General features: G+C 38.1%; 1 non-coding gene across 1 annotated transcript; it reads right to left on the bottom strand.

The window, feature by feature from the left end:
* Window positions 1-9,175: 9,175 nt before the first annotated feature.
* LOC125113933 (U6 spliceosomal RNA) lies at window positions 9,176-9,282 on the bottom strand. The gene has a single exon (XR_007131636.1). It is a non-coding gene; the product is annotated as a U6 spliceosomal RNA (small nuclear RNA).
* Window positions 9,283-9,570: the final 288 nt, after the last annotated feature.

Raw genomic sequence — 9,570 nt, 5'->3', positions numbered from 1 at the left:
TAAAAGAAATAAAAGGAATCCAAATTTTTTGCAGATGACATGATACTATATCTAGAGAATCCTAAAGACACTACCAGAAAACTGTTAGAGCTCATCCACGAATTTGGCAACGTTGCAGGATACAAAATTAATACACAGAAATCAATGGCATTTCTATACACTAACAACGAAAGAGCAGAAAGAGAAATTAGGGAAGCAATCCCGTTTACCATTACATCCAAAAGAATAAAATACCTAGGAGTAAACCTACATAAAGAGACAAAAGACCTGTACTCTGAAAACTATAAGACACTGATGAAAGAAATCAAAGATGACAAAAATAAATGGAAAGACATACCATGCTCTTGGATTGGAAGAGTCAATATTATCAAAATGACTATACTATCTATGGCAATGTACAGATTCAATGCAATCCCTATCAAATTACCAAGGACATTTGTCACAGAACTCAAAAAAAATATTTTAAAGTTTCTTTGGAAGCACGAAAGACCCAGAATAGCCAAAGACATCCTGAAAAAGAAAAATGGAGCTGGAGGAATCAGGCTCCCGGACTTCAGGCTATACTACAAAGCAATCATCATTAAAACCATATGGTACAGGCACAAAGACAGAAATAGAGATCAGTGGAACAGGATAGAAAGCCCAGAATTCAACCCACGCACCTACAGCCAACTAATCTATGACAAAGGAGGCAAGAATAGACAATGGAGAAAAGAAAGCTTATTCAATAAGTGGTGCTGGGAAAACTGGACAGCCACATGGAAAAGAATGAAACTAGAACATTCCCTAACACCATATAAAAAAATAAATTCCAAATGGATGAAAGACCTAGATATAAGACCAGACACTATAAAACTCTTAGAGGAAAACATAGGCCAAACACTCTCTGACATAAACGACAGCAACATCTTCTCTGATCCACCTCTTAGAATATTGACATTAAAAACAAAAATAAACAAATAGGAACCTAATCAGACTGAAAAGTTTCTGCACAGCAAAGGAAACCCTAAACAAAACAAAAAGACAACCCACAGAATGGGAGAAAATCTTTGCATGTGATTCAACTGACAAGCGATTAATCTCCAAAATTTATAAACACCTTCTGCAGCTCCATACCAAAAAAACAAACAAGCCTATCAAAAAATGGGCAGAAGATCTAAACAGACAGTTCTCCAAAGAAGATATACAGATGGCCAAAAAACACATGAAAAGATGTTCAACATCACTCGTTATTAGAGAAATGCAAATCAAAACCACTCTGAGGCACCACCTTACACCAGCCAGAATGGCCATCATCCAAAAGTCTACAAACAGTAAGTGCTGGAGAGGGTGTGGAGAAAAAGAACCCTATTACACTGTTGGTGGGATTTTAAATTGGTGCAATCACTATGGAAAACAGTATGGAGATTCCTCAGAAAACTAAACATAGAAGTACAATTTGATCACCAGCAATCCCACTCCTGGGCATCTACCCAGAGAAAACCATGACTCGCAGAGACACATGTACTCCGATGTTCATTGCAGCACTATTTACAATAGCCAAGACATGGAAACAACCTAAATGTCCATCGACAGAGGAGTGGCTCAAGAAGATGTGGTACAGATACACAATGGAATATTACTCAGCCATTAAAAAGAATGAAATACCAGCATTTTTAGCAACATTAATGGACCTAGAAATTATCATGCCAAGTAAAGTCAGCCATACAATGAGACACCAAACATCAAATGCTTTCACTGACATGTGGAATCTGGAAAAAGGACAGACTGAACTTCTTTGCAGAACAGATGCTTACTCACAGCATTGAAAAAGTTATGGTCTCCAGAGGAGACAGTTTGGGGGGGTGGGGGGATGTGCTTGGTCTGTGGGATGGAAATCCTGTGAAATTAGATTGTTGTGATCATTATACAACTAAAAAAGCAAAAAAAAAAAAGATCCAGCATTGCCGTCAGCTGTCATGTAGGTTGCAGACGTGGCTCAGATCCCAAGTTGCTGTGGCTCTGGCATAGGCCTTGGCTACAGCTCCAATTGGACCCTTTGCCTGGGAACCCCCATATACTGTGGGTGGGGCCCTAGGAAAGGGAAAAACAACAACAACAACAACAAAACAGAACAGATATAGGCCATAAGAGACAAACACATGCAAGGTTCTTGCCTTTTTCTGTTATTGTTGAGATAGCATAAATCTGAGGGTGTTTATAAGTAGATAAAAGGACTCAATAGGGAAACTGAATAGATAATACTAAAAAGAAAATAATTTATTTTAAATATTCCCAGAGAATGAAGAAAATTAAAACATTTATTAAGGTTATATAGGTAGATGAATTAACAGATAAAAAATTCTCCAAGGACCATGGGTTATAAGGGGAAAAAGACCATATAGTGAGAATACAAGTGGGAAATTTACTCTAAGAATTAAGAAAGCAAAAAAGCCAAAAAAACTGAAAAAAAAAATGTTTATTTAACCAGACTGAAAAAGATAAAGGCATCTAGCTAAGTTTTCAGGATGTAAAGACTCTGTCAGGAATTGTGGCAGAGAGATGTGGAAAGAATGTACACCAGTGGCCTAGTTTGTGTGTTTGTTTTTTGAGAAAGGAGAGCCATTCTCCTAGAATGAGAAAAGTAGTGTTCAGGTTGGGAATCTGAGGAAAGGAATAATGCCATTTTAGTAAAACAGCACATGGAATCAGCTGGTGCCTTCTTAGTATAATCAATTCATTTCTTACTTGATTTTTCAACATTTGGAAAGTGGCGGGGAATGACTGTCACAGGTGATCTTGTATTTGGGAATTGTACAGTGATTAGGATATGATGTCAAGAAAGTGAAGTTTCAGTGTGCCACAGGAAGCATCAATTGGAACAGTAATTTTGGTACTTCAATTGAGAGAGAAGAAAAGTCCAGGAAGTTGATTTGTGAGGATAATAAGAAAGGAAGTGGAGTGAGGGAAAAGGAAAACCTGAAAAGCTTTTGCACAGCAAAGGAAACCATAAACAGAGCAAAAAGCCAACCTATGGAGTGAGAGGAACTACTTGCAAACTATGCTACTGATAAGGGATTAATTTCTAAAATATGCAGACAACTCATAAAGCTTAATATAAAAAAATCCAATCAAAAAATGGGCAGAAGATCTATACAGATGTTTTTCTAAAGAAGGCATACTGATGGCCAACAGGCACATGAAAAGATGCTCAACATTTCACTAATTATTAGAGAAATGCAAGTCAAAAACTAAAATGGGTACCACCTCACACCACTCAGAATGGCCATCCTTAAGAAGTATGCACATAATAAATGCTGGAGATGGTGCAGAGAAAAAGGTACCCTCCTACTCTGTTGGTGGGAGTGTAAATTGGTACAGTGACCATGGAAAACAGTATAGAGGTTCCTCAAAAAACTAAAAATATAGCTACCATATGATCCAGCAATCCTACTCCTGCACATATATCCAGAGAAAACTTGAAAAGGTACATGCACCCCAAAGTTCATTGCAGTAGTATTTACAATAGCTAAGAAATGGAAGCAACCTAAATGTTTATTGAGAGAGGAATGTATAAAGAAATGTGGTACATACATACAATGGAATATTACTCAGCCATTGAAAAGAATGAAATAATGCCATTTCCAGCAACACGGATGGAACCAGAGATTATCATACTAAGTGAAGTAAGTCAGAAAGAGAAAGATAAATACCATATGATATAACTTATATGTGGATCTAATATATGGCACAAATGAACCAATTTACAAAACAGAAACAAACTTGCCAGAGGCCAGCTCCAGCGGCCAGAGAGTGTACACTTTTTCCAAAGGAGAGGGACGGATGTCGAATTTTGCAATGGAGACAGCCTCTTTGTCCCTTCTTTCAGGGTGCTGGACTGCTCAAATTTTATTGGAATAAGTGGTTGATTATATAGACAGTTTTTAACTACAGATTACATCATAGTGTTAAAAATACATAGGTTAACTTTTACATGGTACAGCAGCTATACATTATGTTTTAAGATCTTTGTTTTAACTAAACTTAGTGAATACAATTTAAGGGCAATTAGGTGCAATACATCATGTGGAAAGGAGGAGACTCAGTACAAATCATCCCATGGCCAGCAAATCTCCACAAGTTGAAGGGGTCACGGACACAAGAATTTGGCATTCACGAATCTTGTTTTTAGACTGGTGCTTATCTTTAAATATAACTAGCTATCACTTTAAAGCTTCTATAACACATAGCTAGGTGTCTTTTGATCAAGAATAATATATGTCTAACTTCTATGAACCTCATTAAAATCCTAACTCTAAAGTTTACTGTATAACTAATTAATAAATAAACACTATGTTTTAACTAAGTTGGATTTAAAAAGGGAAAAGTCCTTCAGGATGAAATTTTTATTATATTATTGTTGTAATTTTGTTAAATCACAAATCACCACAGGAAAATAAGAATGAGAAATAAGAATAATAAGTAAATAATCAGGAAAGACTGAGGAAAACTGAATAACAAATAAAACAACAGGAAAGACTAGGTCACCCGAGAAACAATCCATGTTCTCCAGTGCAAACATGGAAATTGCTTTCCCAGGAAAGCCCCAATTCTTCCCCATCAACATCAAAGTGAGAGCTGTGTAACCTGAGGCCTGCCTTCTGCTTGTACTGTGCAGGCAGGCTTTCATCCTGACCAGAGGCCCACCTTCAGCTTGTACCATTCAGGTGAGCTCCCTTCCTTGGTTAGGAACTTGCCTCCAGGTTTTCCTGCCATCAGGCAAGGTCCTTTTTTTGAGTCCTTGCATCTCCTCAGCTCCCCACACAAACTCACAGACATAGAAGACAAACTTATGGTTACCAAAGGGGATAATGGTGTTGGGGGAGAAATAAATTAGGAGTTTAAAATATACACAGTGCCGTATAGAAAATAGGTAAACAAGAACCTACCCTATAGCATAAGAAACCCTATTCAATATCTTATAATAACCTATAATGGAAAATCTGACAAAGAATATACACACATATGTATGTGCATATGTATTCATATATTTATGAATCACTCTGCTGTATACCTGAAATGAACAGAACATTGTAAACTAGTCATGTTTTGGTTAACATGACTAGTAATTTTAGGATCTAAACTGAGAAGGAAGAAAAGTATAACATGTTGATAGATGAGGATAGTAAGAAGGGAAATGGAGCGAAGGAAAAGAAAAAACCATGGAGATTCTGAAAGTATCCAGTCCATTGAATCTTGGTTGAATCTAATGGTCCATAAGTTAGACACCACTGTGCCCTCTCTGTGAGTTGGGTCTGTAGGTGATTGATGCTTTCCTAAGTTGGACTAGAATTTTCTGACAGCTCTTTGGGCTAAGTGATTGGAACCACATATACCTCAGAAAACTCAGTGCTTCTCTGGATTCAATGCCCTGCTCTCTCTTTTATTTAATTTGCAGCTCCCAGAATGCCCTGTAATCCAATTCTTCTCACTTCTTCTCTGTGAATTCCTTGAAATCCCTCCACTACCACTTGACCTTAACCCAATAATGAGTACTTTTAGGATGAACATTTAAAACAGCTGTGAATTCTTATCTGTTGCCATCTATATAACCATAGTAATGCTCTCGGAACTTTTATGTACATATGTATTATGAATTATGGTCTTATTGAATGCAGGTTCTGATTAATTGGGTCTGGGCTGGGGCCTGATATTCTGCATTTCTAGCAAGTGACTGGAATATGCTGATATGCTTAGATCACACTCAATAGCAAGTATCTTGCCTATACTTGTCCATCTTGGCCTTTGCAGGCAGAAATACGTCAAGGAAGGATGATCTCAGAGATATGATTAAACATGTGGGAAGATTGAGTAGAGAGTATATGAAGGTCATTGGATTTGTCAGCATTGCATTAGTTGGAAGGAAAACCAACAGACACTAACTCATGCTGTATAATAAAATGACAGATGATGAGGAAGAGGGAAAACCAAGACAAGGGAAGAGGGTAAATAATGCGATGAAAAGAAAAATATGACTGACAAGTACGTGGAGAGGATGCTATAAATCGATGGCCTCCACTTCAAAGGAGGCAACTGTTGAAAGCTTGCCTTAGGAAAGAAAGTCATAGCAAAACACATCGTAAACAAAGGCAATTCATGTTCGGCTCCATCACTTTAATCACAAATTCCTAAGCAAACACAAAGTAATTATTACATGTGTTGCCAAGGTTACTGTTTTCACAATTTAAAAGTGTTTGTAGATAGAACAAAACAGCTGAGCTTTAGAAGACAACTTTTGGAGGCTGCATAAAACAATAATCTAGGGATCAGGGAATCCTCAGCTGTTTTATGCTGTGTTTTTTTTCACCTGTGCTGTGTAGCTCTCTCCAATATCATTCCTTTCCATCGTCTGTTTATGATTCTAAGATTTCAATGGTCTGTCCTGCTGAGACCTCATGCTTCTAAGCACCTTGATCACTGCTGAGAGCTTGCTTGTAATTTTTGTGTCCAACCGTGGGAAAAGCAAACTCTCTTGAAAAAAGGAATTGAGGTTTTTTTTTTCTTTCTATAGGATAAAACTTGGAAAATGGATCATTGATGCAAAATGAGCAGTACTTAGATGCCTTTTTTTTCCTCTTCCATTTCCTTTGGATAGATATTCTTCTCTGCTTAGAGTTTCTTTTCATGTTGGATCCTGCAGTGAAGGTACAGTAACTGCATTTGGAGGTAGTTGGCAGGGTTTGAATTTCAGTGGGAATCTGTGGTAGTTCAAGATGGAGGGAGTGGTTTCTCGAACATTCCTGTGCTCCTTCGGGTATGGTATAAACTACTAAAAAGAGATTCATGTGTAAAGTTATTACAGCTAAACTAAACACACATAGTATTATGGGCAAAGACCATTTGATAAATATTCACAAGATCATATTTGTATTAGTCTCACAAAGAAATACTTCCTACATTTGAGATGAGTGTGGAGATTTGATATTATTCTGTCTCAGTTGGGATTCCCTCACAGTTAGATCTGTGACAAGGATCCGAACTTAAAATAGTTCTGTTGGGTGTTGAACCCAGCAAATTCTGATGTAGAAATGGAAGAGAGGGACAAGGAGGGAAAGACAGTCTTTGGGGCGTATAATCCTGCAGGTGCATGGTGTGGGCAAATGTTGCTTAATGCCTCTGAGGAAACCCCGGGAGCTCACATCTTTCAGTGCAGTCCTCCTAAATCCTAAGCCACACTGAGGGGGGTGAGGGCTGGGTATTTATATACCAGCTCCTATTGGCTATTTGTTGAAAGCTGCTTCCACTGGAGAGGGGTGTTTACTTCTCTGGCACTTCTGGCCCACCACATGGGTACAGGGTGGACTTGCGGTGCAAGAGAGCCTCAGGCAAAGAAATGCACGAGCTGGTCCTTGGACATCAGGCTAGTGCACAGTGAAGGAGTAAGTGTGGAAGCATCCAGGCACTGCAGCAACAATGTCTGTGTCTGCTACATACTGTAATACTGAATTCAATTTAACATGTGTCATCTTTTTCTCCAAGTATTCTCCATACTTAATCAGAATTAGTTTTGAATGTAAGAAGGAAAGTAAAGCAAGCACATGATTATGGTATGAAGTCAGAGGTTTAGAGATGTGAAAGTGTGACAAAATCTTTCAGAACACAATTTTAGCTATCATTGTAAATATACATCCATTGTTATAGAACTACCATATGATGCAGCAATTCCACTCTTGGGCATATATCTGAACTTGTGTTTTTTTTAATTTATTTTTTTATTGTTATTTCCCCCAACACACTTTTTTTCCCCACTGTACAGCATGGGGACCCAGTTACACATAACATGTATACATAATTTTTTCTCCCATTGTCATGCTCCATTGTAACTATGTAAACACAGTTCTCAGTGCTACACAGCAGGGTCTCATTGTAAATCCATTCCAAGAACAATAGTTTGCATCCGATAAACACATGCTCCCAATCCCTCCCACTCCCTCAACCTTGGCAACCACAAGTCTATCCTCCAAGTCCATGATTTTCTTTTCTGTGGAAAGGTTCATTTATGCCATATATTAGGTTCCAGATATACGTGATATCATATGGTATTGATATTTCTCTTTCTGACTTATTTCACTCAGTAGGAGAGTCTCTAGTTCCATCCATGTTGCTGCAAATGGCATTATGTCATTCTTTTTTGTGGCTGAGTAGTATTCAATTGTGTATATATATACCACATCTTCCTAATCCAGTCATCTGCTAATGCATATTTGGGTTGTTTCCATGTCTTGGCTATTATGAATAGAGCTGCAATGAACATGCGGGTGCATGTGTCTTTTTTAAGGAAAGTTTTGTCCAGATATATGCCCAAGAGTGGGATTGCTGGGTCATACGGTAGTTCTATGTATAGTTTACTGAGGGACATCCATACTGTTCTCCATAGTGGCTGTACCAGCTTACATTCCCACCAATAGTGCAAGAAGGTTCCCTTTTCTCCATACCCTCTCCAGCATTTGTTATTTGTGGACTTATTAATGATGGCCATTCTGACTGGTGTGAGGTGGTATCTCATGGTAGTTTTGATTTGCATTTCTCTAATAATCAGGGATGTTGAGCATTTTTTCATGTGCTTGTTGGCCATCTGTATATCTTCCTTGGAGAAATGTCTATTCAGGTCTGTTTCCCATTTTTCCATTGGGTTGTTGGCTTTTTTGCTGTTGTGTTGTATAAGTTGTTTGTATATTTTAGAGATGAAGCCCTTGTCAGTTGCATCATTTGAAACTATCTTCTCCCATTCTGTAAGCTGTCTTTTTGTTTTCTTTTTGGTTTCCTTTGCTGTGCAAAAGCTTGTCAGTTTGATTAGGTCCCATTGGTTTATTTTTGCTTTTATTTCTGTTGCTTTGGGAGAATGACCTGAGAAAATATTCATAAGGTTGATGTCAGAGAATGTTTTACCTGTGTTCTCTTCCAGGAGTTTGATGGTGTCTTGTCTTATATTTAAGTCTTTAAGCCATTTCAAGTTTGCTTTTGTGCATGGTGTGAGGGTGTGTTCTAGTTTCATTGCTTTGCATGCAGCTGTCCAGGTTTCCCAGCAATTCTTGCTGAATAGACTGTCTTTTTCCCATTTTATGTGCTTGCCTCCTTTGTCAAGGATTAAATGACCGTAAGTGTCAGGGTTTATTTCTGTGTTCTCTATTCTGTTCAAAATATGGAATGCTTCACGAATTTGCATTGTCAGCCTTGTACAGGGCCATGCTAATCTTCTCTGTATCATTCCAATTTTAGTATATGTGCTGCTGAGGTGAGCACTGAAGTTTTTTTTATAGAGCTGGAATTGAATAACCAGAGACTGACAGGGCAATGGATTCGCTATGCAGCCTTTGGGAAGTCACTTACTGCTCTGAGACTCAGTATCTCAATCTAGAAAATGGGCTGGGATAGTGACTTTGTGAGTCTTAAACCTCCTGACAAGACTGTCCCAAGTTTCACTTGTCTGTAAGTAGTCATGAGATTGTGTTACTGAGATGGCTTAACTTTGGTTGCATCTTGCCATGACTTGATTACAAGAGCCTTCCACATCTGTTTGCTCTTGCTATG

This window comes from Phacochoerus africanus, chromosome 1 (assembly GCF_016906955.1).
Source record: "Phacochoerus africanus isolate WHEZ1 chromosome 1, ROS_Pafr_v1, whole genome shotgun sequence".
Taxonomy (NCBI): Eukaryota; Metazoa; Chordata; class Mammalia; order Artiodactyla; family Suidae; genus Phacochoerus; species Phacochoerus africanus.
The sequence above is the reverse complement of the archived record's forward strand: the minus strand, read 5'-3'. Positions and strand labels throughout refer to the sequence as shown.